At 36.4% G+C, this 13,095-nt stretch overlaps 1 long non-coding RNA gene and 1 pseudogene across 1 annotated transcript; one reads left to right on the forward strand and one right to left on the reverse strand.

Annotated features, from left to right (window-relative positions):
- Positions 1-293: 293 nt before the first annotated feature.
- LOC137963249 (uncharacterized) lies at positions 294-4,555 on the reverse strand. Its single transcript, XR_011115194.1, has 3 exons — positions 4,480-4,555; positions 3,732-3,810; positions 294-304 (listed from the first exon to the last, which is right to left on the reverse strand). It is a non-coding gene; the product is annotated as an uncharacterized lncRNA (long non-coding RNA).
- Positions 4,556-7,790: 3,235 nt separating this feature from the next.
- Positions 7,791-11,054, forward strand: LOC137949426 (DNA (cytosine-5)-methyltransferase 1B-like; annotated as a pseudogene).
- Positions 11,055-13,095: the final 2,041 nt, after the last annotated feature.

Below are 13,095 nucleotides of genomic sequence, written 5' to 3' on the forward strand. Positions count from 1 at the left end.
GAAAGTTACCTTGTTGCAATGGCGCCGCTGGGTTCTCACCGTAAATAGCTTTGATTCTGAAGAGAGGGACTGATGATGAGTCAGTGGCTTCACTGAAGAGTTGTTGCTTCCAATCCCACATGGCCTTCTTCATGGCTTTGTTAGTCTTTTCTAGGTCTTCTTTCTCTGCTAGGAGTGAATTAACATATTTCTGCTGGGACGTTGATCTGATGCTCAATGCCCCACAACATCCTACCAGAAAGATGTAAATGATGTTATCTTTTTTCCCTAGCACTTCCAACAATCTCACAGCTCGATCCATACTCTGTTTTAGACAAGCAATCTCTCTGTTAGCACAAAAGGGGAAAAAATAATAAATTAATTAATCAAAGTCAAGAAAAAGACTACTATTTGAATCTAATTTTTGAACTTTAGAATACAATACCAATAAGATTAGTAACTCAAACATGGGCTCATCCTCTCAAATCAAGAACAAAAGTACAGTACTGGGGTCAGAGTAAAGAAATTTTAAAAAAAATGAAGGAAAACTGTCGAAATACATGAGCAAGGGTAGTTTGGTCATTTTACCATCCTATGTGGAGTCTAATTGTTCCAGCTTGTTAGGCTACTTGTCATATTGTTATGTTTCAAGTTTCATACAATTCTGATATGTATTGAGATAGTTATAAGACATCTTGTTTATAGGTACATTTCTATCCTTTTGATGTAACTCACTTAAGTAAGACAAATAAAAGGGAAAGGCTCGAATTTTGAGCCTGAATTCAGAAGCAGCTCTTGGCTGCCCTTTCCCCAACTTCATCTCTTCTCAATTTCTCTTCTCTTTCTCTTCTAAATCTCTCCCAGTTTGTTAAATTTCAAAAACAATAGTGCAGTTAGCATTAAAAGAAAGAAAAAACTAAATTGAATTCAAGAAACAAGAGGTACCACTTGAATCTAATTTATAAACATAACAAAATAAGTACAACAAGATTAGTAACTTATAAGTGGAAAGAAAAGACGATGGAGAAGAAGGCGGCAAACAAGAAGAAGAAGAAGAAAAAAAAAGATACATTTTTTTTGCTCGTAAACAAACCAGAGGTTCCCTACATCTTTTCTTTTCTTTTGTTTATCTCTTTTGTTTTGCTGCCCCTTAATTACCCTCTTTATGACTTCCATGTCAGCCAGCTTCACCCTTCACACTTGTAGGACCTGCTGAATTAGATTATCCCTATCATGCTTTGACTTCTTCATCTCTTTCACACAAAACCTGGATAAGCTCATTCATCATGTAGAAAATTCCCATGTGGCTCTTGCCTCCATTATTTCATGGGTTCTTCTCACTTCATCTTTGAACCCGACCCAGAAGATCAGCTTCCTCCTTCAACATCTGGTCACTTGTTCTGTTATTGAAGGCACACCTTTATTCCTAGTCTAGGGTTTCCAATATGGTGGTTTGGATGTGCTTGCTGTCCTAATCCGATTGTTTCAGGGCATGAAGCTATTGCCAACTGGCAGGAAAGAAAAAAAAAATTGTATGAAGATCTAATTTGGGTTTACTTAGCTATTGCCATCTGGGATTATTCTCACCAATACTCCCCCTCACACACAAGACTCTACAAACAAACTATGGACCTGAGAAGTGTACTACCTAAATGAGGTACTAACTAAACAAGGCACCAACTAGACCAAACAAAACAAATGTCTTGTTCTAATACCATGTGAAAAGTTGGGTCCAAATTCATCCCAAAATGATTAGCCAAAATTAGAAGGTATTTTTCCAAATTAATAATCTATGCAGGATTTTCCCCACTAACAATAGTTTTTTAGGGTGTAAATGAGGGATTGGGAAAAAACTGAAACTTTCACGTATGTCCCACATGTTTGTCTGAATTAGTGTCTTGAAATACACCATAATAAGTCCAAAAGTAGAAATGAGATATGAATAACTAGAATAAGTCTTTGAATTACAAACCTCCATAAATATGTTTAGAGGGAGGTCACGTTAGACACGAGAGGTGGATAAGAGAATAAGAGAGTTAAGCCCCTACGTGTGCTCAGTAGGATCCAATTTTAAATTACAAGTCCCTAGGATGTTCTTTAAGTCAAGTAGAAGAGTCTGAGATGGAGTAGAAGGCCCATGAGTCAGAGAAGACAGGTAACACATAGCAAGAAGTGCAAAAGTGTCAAGAGATTGCCTGGATAAGTGGCACCAACTGAGCAAGGGCAAAAATGTCCAAGAGTATGTTCTAGAAAGTGGCACTAACTATCACGGGCAAAAATATCCACAGAATGCTCAAGAAAGGAGCGCCAACTGAGCTAGGAGTAAAAAGTTAGAAAAAGGTAGCTTAGAGCACAAGTCAATGGGTGTCCAGCTCTTAGTCCCATGTAGAGAAGAGAAAAGAAGAGAAGTAGCTTCAGTTTTCAATCTATAAATAATAAGATCTATAAGCCTTGTAAGCATTCAATCAATACAAGACCCCCTTTATCAGGTTCAGCCAACCCTTACGTGTCTGTGCAACAATATAAAGGTCAAGAGCCGGTTCAGCCTGATTCAAGGGTTTCTATCCAATATACATAATCTAACTAGCTCAAACGCTCCCCAAGGAGGACGTCCCCTGGAAATACTAAGAGTCCTCGGTACTTTCATCCATTCATTTCACTATTTATCAGTAGTCTTTTCCATTCCATTGGCCTAGCAGTCTTTCCCCATCAATAGTCCAGTTAATTCGAGTAACCTACATATCTCACCGTCCACCCACGAGTTCCATCCCTCCATCTCAGTGATCTCAACCTCGAGAACCCATAACTACCTCCTTAGCCAAGTCATCGTACATCACCTAACCGTGAACTAATTACCCTCATCACATTCTCACCATGCAAGCCACTTCGTCAAATCACTCGAGTCCCTCCCTTTCACTAATCCACCCCCATGGGTGTCATCTCCACCCTAGAGTTCCCTTAGGGCCCCGTCCACCCAAGACAATCTACCCCCCTACATCTGAGGAGAAGCCAACCTCTCCTCCCCTATTTTCTCTCCCCATCCCTTATTTAATCTCTCAACCTCCTAGCTTCTCCCTGTCTCTTTTGAACCTTGTCCCAGCCTCCCTCAGCCCCTAAAAAAATATTTTCGTCCCCATCTCCTTAAACCTCTGGAACCCTATCTCTAGCCAATCCCCTCTCTTGAGCTCTCCTCTCACCCAGTTAAGCTCCTCTTCTCTCAACTCAGCTCCACCAGCATGCCCACCAGAAATATCCTTTCTATCCTTCCCTCTATACCCTAAACCACCATACCTACCCTAGAAACCATCCATTAGGTCATCTAGGTTCCAAACTACGCCCTTCCACCTTTGCATGTAAATGGAATCGTAACACTTTGTCAATGGCTTTCCATGAGCACAGTTATCACACACCATGGCCAGTTCTAAAACATTGACTGCTTTAAGATGCCTTAAGGAGTTATGATCCTTTTTTCTTTACTAAGCAAGGAAAGAAGGACAATAAATGAGTCTAACACCATCGAGAAGGTAAAGCAGCCTTAATAACTCAAAAGAGGACTTGATTCCCAATGAATGGACTGTAGAATTAAGGCAGATAGTCATACCATAAAAACACTCACTTACATCCACTAGTTATTATTTAAATCTAGAAGAGGAAGAAAAGAAGAAAACTCAATAACCTTTTTCACAAATGCGAGTAGTTGGACAATTAGTTATCACTTAATCAACAGAAAGAGGAGTGGTAATGAGGCTAACATGACAGATATTGGAGGGTGATCTCTAGCCCACACAGCTCTCCCTGCAAAGGGTATGACAAGGCAGTTCTGTATTAAACCTGTCAACAGGTAAATGTTAGATTTTCAATTCTTCCACGTGGAACGAACTTTATATGTCTGTAATTAAAGAGTAACAAGTATGCAACATAAAAAGCCATCAATTTTTTAGTGAAAGATACTAGAGGAATTTTCTCATACGCCTAATAGGAGCCAATTTCCAATTGGAATATGCCGGTTCCCCTCTCCACTAAAATGAACCAAACGTGAACATTATTAAGAGTTTTACTGGCAATTCTCGAAGAAGGAGAGCAGTTTTTTGTTGAAACCACTGTTAGTCCGTAAAGTAAAGCCAAGCAAAATTCAGTAAAGAAAATTTCCGTTGCAAATCAGAGGTTCTTAGTTTCTCTAGGAATGTGACAATAGTATCACAGCTGCCAATTAAAGAATTCTCTCCACAAATGGTATTGGACCCAACATCATTATAATATTCTCACTATTTGATCCTTTGCAACGGAGTCACCTCATCTGCCCTATTCATTCAGCAGTCCCTCATCTCAAATACATATACACACTCACAGTATATATATCTTGCTACACGATGAAGAAGAACAGCGGAATAACACAATTTTAAGAGTTAATGGGCATAGGACGTTCAATAACGAATTCTAAGATGAACGGGAAAGAGATAGAGACATAAAGATGAGGAGGCAAGGGAAGAAGAAACCTACCAGTTAGCCAGTGAAAGGACGGCGAGAAAGCTCTTATTCCTCAGTCAAAGAAGTGAACGGGGCGGGGAGAAAGAGAGGCTCCCATTTTCGGATGGAAAATGTTATACTGCTGACTTTATGAAAACTCGGACCGGTCGCTCGAACCGGTCGGCCGTCCGGCCCCATGAGGGTCAAGATAAATAAAAAATGGAAAAAATGGAAGTTTTAGTTGACCCAAACAAGTCGCTAAGATCACGTGCATGGAGATTTGAAAAGATTGAAAATCAAAATTTAAAATTGAAGTTAATCATCTGGTAAGTGAAAAAACATGTTCAAGAACAAAAATCAAGAAAGATAACGGCTATCTTGCTTTTATAAAAGTCGTAATAAATATGATTTACACGTAGAGTCCTATTTGCTTTTAGAGCGACAGCTCGTACGCGAGTTTCAATTTCTCTGGGGAGTTCAGCCTTTTGGGTCAAGAACTTCAGTAAGTTCTTCCTCCGTTTTGTCACCCTCCATTAATATTCCTGCAAACTGTCGTTTGTGAAGCCAGAAGTTCTCTATATGATATCTTTCTCGTACGGATCTTTTTCTTACTTGACCATCTTTGAAGGCCTTGTGATGGAACGTTAAGAATTGAATTCTTACTCCGGTGATGGGTTTTGCATTTTCGTATCTTATCACTCATTCGATTCAATTTCGTGTTCAAACGTGTTCTTTCTTGCATTCTTTTTTTATTTTTTTTCTCTAATCAATTTACGTCATGGTTGTTGTCTGTGCAGTAGAATTCACCTACGCTGATACAACTTATATTTTCTTTCTTGAATTTACTCATCTTAATGCATCTATTACCGATAGTTTATTCTTTTTGCTTCATTTTCTGTAAACTTTGCCATGACGTTCCCGATCCCTCTTCATCTTATTTATCAGTAAGACAAAATGAATTCACTTCATTGAATGTTGATCATTTATGAGTTTATATTCAATGTTGTGCATTATACTGATATATATTTTTGGTCTGTTCTTTTGTTAAGTACACAACGCTTGTAAGCCTGTGCTCAATGTTTTTGCTCTATGTTTGCCTTAGCTTTTCTTGTTTTTTTTCTTAGCGTGTTACTTTGTTTACTATTATTTTCTTTATAGAATTGTTTACAAGAACTTCATTTTTAGCTCAGAATAATACATTTCCCCAAAATTCAGGGATACTGGTGGCCTGGCTGGGTTTTTCTTTATGTTGACTTCCTGTGCTTTGCATGTGTTTGTCTGTGTCATCCTCTTTAATGCCTTGCTGTTAACCGTGCTATTTTCCTGGGCTGTTTATTTGTGTCTTTGATTTTTTCCCGTAGCATTTGTGATCCTTTTTCTTGGTTCATACAACCTTCAAGAACTTCTTGCTTATTCATTGTTCATAACCTTCTTTTTCTTTGAGCCCCTGTAATTCACCTTTTTTTTGTCCCTTATTTTCTTTTTGCATTATATTATGTTATGCTTAAAGACAACTTTTTCTTTACCCAGAATACCTTTTGTCGAAAAATGTTGTTTATTTTGTACCATTATGTGCAATGCATTAATAAACCTTTATTGATCTTGATTTCTTGCTTTGTGTTTACTTTGTTGTTTACTTTGAAGCCGCTGGGATGCAAATAATGACTGTCATCATCAAAGAAATTGTATTCATTGATTTCTTTGACAGATAACTTGTAATATGCCGACAAAGGATAATCATTGGTTATTTCTTTCTTTGGTTTTGCTTTTATATTGACTCACTATACTCTTCCTGTAATGAAGGAGCCAGTTCTCATCCTCAGTTTCATCAACAATGCCTGAATTGCGAGTAACAGATTTGCAAAGTCTCATGCAAGACTACAGGTTCTAGTTGGCATATGTTCTTTCTCAGCTTCCACTCATCCAGTAGAGTTGCAAGAACAGGCAGTTTAGCAAAAGATCTGATTTTTTTCTGTTGAAGTATCATCCAACCCAATGAGATGAGTGTAGGCGAGTTTACCCAATCAGACAATACAGCTACATTCAGTCAATCAATACTGTCACATTGTATCTAGTGAAACAGTGTTCTTGAGTGTGTTGAGTAGTTCTTCGTATCCATTGCTTCCTATTGTCTATCAATTACCTGTATTTTTTATTTTTATTTCTTCATTGATTTATTTTATTAATGTTGTCATACTAATTTTGCTATAGGAATGAATAGTGATGGCAGAGAATGTTAACATATATATATATATGTTAACAGAGACTGCAGGTGTTACATTGTCATATTAATTTCTGCTACAAGAATACTTTCTTTGCATTTTTATTTCAGTAGTTTGATATTATTATAATATGATTATCATCTTCCTTTATTGTTCTAAAACTTCATTTTTTAATTCAATAATATATATTTTCTTTAAATTCATCGATACCGGTAGCCTGTTTTTGCTTTATTCTGACTTCCTGTGTTTAAGTCTGTGCCTTTCTCTTTTAAGCCTTTCTTGTTTTTAACTGTGCTTTATGTTGACTTCCTGTGTTTAAGTCTGTGTCTTTGTGTTTTTCTTGTAGCATTTGCTTTCATTTTTCATTTTTGCTACAACTTGCAGGGACTCCTTGCCAAGTCCTTGTTCATAACCTTCTTTTGCTTTGAGCCCTGTAGTTCACCTGTTTATTGTTCTTTTTTTGTTCTTTATTTTCTTTTTGTATTATATACTGTTTCACACAAAGACAATTTGTAGAAAACCTTTCCTTTAAAAATGTCCTTATTTTGGACCATTGTGTGATATACGTTAATTTACGTTTATTGATCTTGTTTTGTTGCTTTATGTTTAGTTTCTAAGTATCCTTATCTTTTTGCTGTATGTTTTGTCTTTCTTTTCTTTTCCACTATTGTTCTCAAGGTTTTCTTTGTTAATTCTCTTCTTGATTTTGGTGTTTTGCTTGATTGTGGTTTCTCCATGTACTTTATTTTGAACTCTCTTTCATGGCAATTTAACTATTTGGTTGTTGTGATCTCTTCAATACCTAAACCCTAAACCATCAGTCTAGTGAAAGTGTTTCTAAAGTGCATTGAGTAGTTCCTCTTCTCCTTTGCTTTTTAGTGTGTATGGCATCACTTTTTTTGTTATTTTAATTTCTTTTTTGGTTTATGTTATTCATGTTGTCACATTAATTCTTGCTACAGGAATGAATAGTGAGGACAGAGGTTGTAGGCTTTCTCTAAGGTCAAAATCAGACTCAAATGATGGTGCTAAAATGGATGTTGGGGGGGTGGCATCGGCTCATATGAAAAAAAGAAGCGGATAGCATCTGAGACCACTGTAGGCTCAGCAGGATCTTGCAAAATGCCTAAACGAGTTGCTGCATGTTTAGATTTCAAGGAGAAGTCCATTCATTTAAATGAGAAGTCTTCCAACTATGAAACTAAGGACGGTCTTGTAGCTGAAGAAGAATTAGAAGTTATCCAGTTGACGGAAGGAATACATGGTAAAGATGAAATCGGCCAAACAGAAGGCTTGTTGATTTCATCCTCCATGATTTTGAGGAGAGTTCCAAAGCCATTTGAGATGTCTGAAGTTGAGGACTTGTACATTATTGCTGTGATGTTACCCCTGGAATTATCAGAAAAAAAAGAAGGAAAAGGGTGTAAGATGTGTGAAGGATTTTGATGTATTGAAGAATGGTCTATCTCTGATTATGAAGATGGATCTCCTGTAATATGGATTTCAATGGATCTTGCAAATTATGATTGTGTCAAACCAGCTAGTACTTATGGAGAGGCATTGGTTAGTTCTAAGATAAGGCTAAAATTTGTGTTGAAGTATTTCAAAAACTATAGCCTACACGTTGTGGAAATCCAAATTTGAGTCTCGAAGAGTTGCTTGCAACAGTTGTACGATCTATGAGTGCAACGAAAACCTTTTATGGAGTGCCGAGCAAGGACTTTGTTGTCTCAATGGGTGAATTCATCTACACTCAACTCGTTGGTGGATTATACTTCAACAGCAAAAGATGAGATCTTTTCTAAATTATTTGTTTTTGTGACTCTATTGGATGAGTGTAAGAAGAGGAATGACTTAAGCCAACTAGAAGCTGTAGTCTTACATGGGACTATGAAAATTAAGGATGGTGATGATCGAGAAAATTCTCTTTCAAGTTCAGGCATTGTTCATGAAACTGAGGTTGAGAAGTTGGCTCGTCTGTTGCCGGAAGAGGAATATAGGAAGTCGATGAAAAAAGCAAAACCGAAGAAACATATCAGGTTCTCACAATAAATTTTATATCAAGACCAATGAAGCTGAAATGGTAAAATATCTAAATTTTATAGTTACTGGTGGCACTTTTTTCTAAATTTTATGGTTGGCTCGTCTTGTGGCCTTTTTTTCTATTTTTATTGTTACTGGTGTCTATGCTTGTGATTATTTCAAATTATGGCCGAACATGTACTTATAGTAAGATATCTAGTATTGCTCTGATCTATTTGGAAGGCTGAGATAGTGGAGCAAAATCCTACTACTGTGATTGTTTTTTTCTTTCTATTTCTTGGACAATATTATGTCTGTAATTTCAATAATGGTGTTTGCATCTGTCCTGGGCATTTTATGATAAAATTAAATTATTTTAATCAGCCTGCTATTTAACATGTTGAGAAGATAGTTTTGTCTGCTGAGAAATAGAAAACAAAAGTGGCAAACTGTTTTTCTGAAAATTTTCAAGTACTGCAATGAATTAGTTTATGTATGCATGGCCTTTAATAGAACATTGGAGGTTGATAATGAATTTGAAATAATTTGTTAGATCTTTTTAGATATATGCAGGAACAGAAGATATGATTAGTATTGCCAATATATTTATATTGCATTTTTATTTTGCTCAGATTTTAGATTGGCATAATTGTTCTTCCTGTAGTTTTTTACAGGATTTTACCAATTATTCTTATTTTAATTGTGTTAACTAAAGCCTTGCTGGGTTGTCTCTCAAATGTTAAGGTACAGAATTGGCAGGCAGTCAAAGCAGTATTCTCCATGGTATGAACCAGTCCTCAAAACTGCAAAGCTCGCTAACCTCCAAGCTCTCTTTTCCTGATGTCAATAAGAAAGTTTCTGAGTTTGAGCGGGATGATCCTGCTTATGTTTCTTCAAAATCCAAGTGCTGTTGAGAGATATGTAGTCGTCCATGGACAGATAATCCTTCGACAGTTTTCTGTGTATCAAGATGATGCAATTTGCAAGTGTGCTTTTGTTTCTGTTCTTTTAGATGAGAAGGAGGAGAGGCATCATCCTAAGTTATGAATAAGAAGATACTAGTCAAAAAGGAAGTAAATTTGAACCCTAGGGCAGCACTTGCCCCTGTGCAGTCTAAAAGGAAGGCCATGCGAGCAACCACCACAAAGCTGATCAATAGAATTTGGAGAGATTACTGTTCTAGTCACTTTCAAGGGGAGCCTAAGGTGGGAGATGGGCTTAAATTGAAAGAAGAAGAAAAATTGAGGAAGAGATTGAAGAAGAGGAAAATGGTGAGTTGGACAATGTGCTAATCCAAGGAAGTAGTTCTCCCAAGCCACCCAATCTGAATTCAAAAACATGTAAGCTGAATTCTACCTCAAAGGAGGTTAACTAGGAACGTAAATCAATAGGTAAGACGAGCACTGGTGAAGCACTTTACAGAAGTGCAGTTGTCAGGGGAATTATAATCTCCTTAGGTAGCAGTGTTGGTAGAAACAGATAGTGATTCTGAAGGGAACACAATAATTTATGTGGAATACTTGTTTGAAAAGATAGATCAGAGAAAAATGGCCCATAGGAGGGTCATGCAGAGAGGATGTAGCACTGTTCTTGGGAATGCTTCTAATGACAGTGAGGTGTTTTTGATAAATTAGTGTCTAGAATTTGAATTGACAGAAGTGAAACAAGAAATGGCAATGGAGACATGGTCCATTTCTTGGGGACATCAACATGGAAAGGAAAACATTAACACTTATAATATTATGAAGGCAAAAGAAGGGGAGAGGAAAAGGAGAGATTTGACCATGGAATACTACTGCAAAAGCTTGTAGTGGCCTGAGAGAGGTGCTTTCTTTGATCTTCCTTCAGAAAAAAATGGGTCTTGGGTCTGGGATTTGTGATTCTTGCAAATTGAGGGAGGCCCAAAAGGATGAATTTAATGTAAATTCTTCAAAAGCATTTTGTTTACAGGAAGGTTGAGTATTCTGTGCAGGACTTTGTGTATGTGGCTCCGTCTCACTTCCATGAAGAAACAGAGGAAATGGCAAGTTACAAAACTGGAAGAAGCATTGGTCTGAACGCCTATGTTGAGTGCCAAATTGCTGGAGATTGAGGTCACACCTTAGGGATCTAAACAAGCAAACCCTGAATCAACTAAAGTCAATGTCCGGAGGTTTTTCAGGCCGGAGGACATTTCAGATGAAAAAGCATATATTTCCGATATCAGAGAAGTAAGAGCTATTTTTACTGTTTATGAACTCTTCTGTATCTTACTTGAAAGAAAGTTTATTTATTTTTATAAATATCTAGGTCTATTACAGTGAACAAATCCTTAAACTCTCAGTGGAGGTGCTGGAAGGAAAGTGTGAAAAAAGTGAAGATTGATAATGAGATCCTTAAGGGACTCATCTACTCAGTGAGTAGAATCTCTAAGCTTAAATCTTAGTACTCATAATCTAAAATCCTTTAAGCTGGAGAAATTTGACCAGTGATCTAATGGTCAACTAAAACAAAAATTGCCACAAACTATACAAAGAAAATAAAAAATTTAAAATCAACTCTACACAAGTTTAATGATTAGACAGTGTGGAAGTGTACTTATTTTGAGATTATCGTCTTCCACATTGTGAAATTTACGTGTAACACTAGGTTTTGGATTGTGCTTTATTTGGAAAAATTGGAATGAATATATTCTCAATTGGAAATGAAGATTGGAAAAGAGCTATTCACCCATGGTTGAACATTAAAAAGGAAGGATGGATTTATAAGAGGAAGAGAGCTCATTATGCCCTCTCTGAACAAGTGAAATTTATCTAATGCAATAGAAACAGTTTAGGACAAAGCCTTGAGCTCAAATTTTAAATTTCATAGTTTCCTTAACCTCTTACACCTGAATAAGAAAATAAAGAGAAGTAGACCTCTGATACAAAAAAAAAAAAAAAAAAGAGAAGTAGACCTCATAAGATGCCTTTTTGCTTATGGTGTGAGAGTTACACATGCCATCACACGTACTGAGCCTAGCATAAGAAAAATGTTTCTTAGAAATATTGCATACACAAATCTGGCCAATCATATTTACTAGCTTCATATTGTAAGTAAAAGCTAATGATTTGGATAAATCAATGAACCAAAAAATGTTCATATACATGATAGGCAGGTATATTTTGATAGTCTTATATTAGAACCAAATGTTTTTTATGTTATGATGCTCATTAAAGAGCTTGAGGATCTCATCTCACGGAAAATTGAATCCATTATGCTGTATTGTAAAATTTCATATTTGATTCTTTGCATGAAAACCACAATGTTGATTATCAACCTTGAAAGTTAATTGTGTCTAGTTGGCTATGCTGCAAATCTAGAGTAGTCCCTAGATTAGTCCAATCTAGCATATTCCTTGATAAAGCTTAAATGTCAAAGTATGCTAGAGTAGAAGTCAAATCCCTTGGATTAAAATTTGAAATCCACATAGAGCATTGGACTTGGGCCTATACAAAATAAGGATTAGTCTCCTCACCCGACAATAAAGCTAGGCAAGATAAATCAAATGGATTTATTGGCATGAATGCTATCCTTGAATTTCTTTATGAAATGAAACACAGGTATTGAAATCTTATTATGTATGATAATGATTTGAAAGTAGAAATGCAAATGGGTTGTATATGTGCCTAGAATGGAGAGACCATTAGTGTGTGTTAGTCAACTCTATCTTTGGGATTGAAACTTATGAGTAAAACCATATAAAACTCAAAGATCAAGGTTTAAGCAAAAACTTGAATTTTCCCATGTACACTAGAATTTGGGTCACAGTCTTCTTATGTGTTCCTTGGCTTTGATTCAATTCATGATTTATTGTAATTTAAATGTTGAGTAAAATGTTGAATCTGATCGACCACATGAGAAGTACTTGAAAGCATGATGAACATAGGTTGGTCAAGATTAAATGAATTGTGTGGGATGCATATCATGGTGAGTTTGAGAGAAGAAATGAACTTTTGGGCAATCTAGGTATCCCCATAGAAATCCCTTATAATGGCATCAACCACACTCCTTTGGCCTTTAGATTATATTGACATAATAAGCAAACTTAGGAGATGCCCATCTAAACAGTAAAAAAATAAATTAAATTGCAATAAAAAAGTAGGAGGGTACAAATAAGGAGAGAAAAGTGTTAGGCGAAGTAGAAAAACCTAATTAGGAAGTGAAGTCTACGAAAAAAGAAGCAAGAATGAAGAAATGAGACAGGGTCAAACTTTGAAATCACAAAATCTCATGTGAAGACAGAAAAATCAAACCAAATAAAAAATTATGCATAGGAGAGATGAAGGTCTCTTCAAATTAATAAAACTGACCATCATAACAAGAAGAGTCCAATGAGCATAGAATGTAAACAAATTAAAAAGGAGCCCAGCTACTACATCCCCAA

The sequence above is a fragment of the Aristolochia californica genome, unplaced genomic scaffold (genome assembly GCF_029961685.1).
Source record: "Aristolochia californica isolate CCGP_79_NKW_82.1479 unplaced genomic scaffold, dmAriCali1.0.hap1 SCAF_1, whole genome shotgun sequence".
In the NCBI taxonomy this organism is placed as follows: Eukaryota; Viridiplantae; Streptophyta; class Magnoliopsida; order Piperales; family Aristolochiaceae; genus Aristolochia; species Aristolochia californica.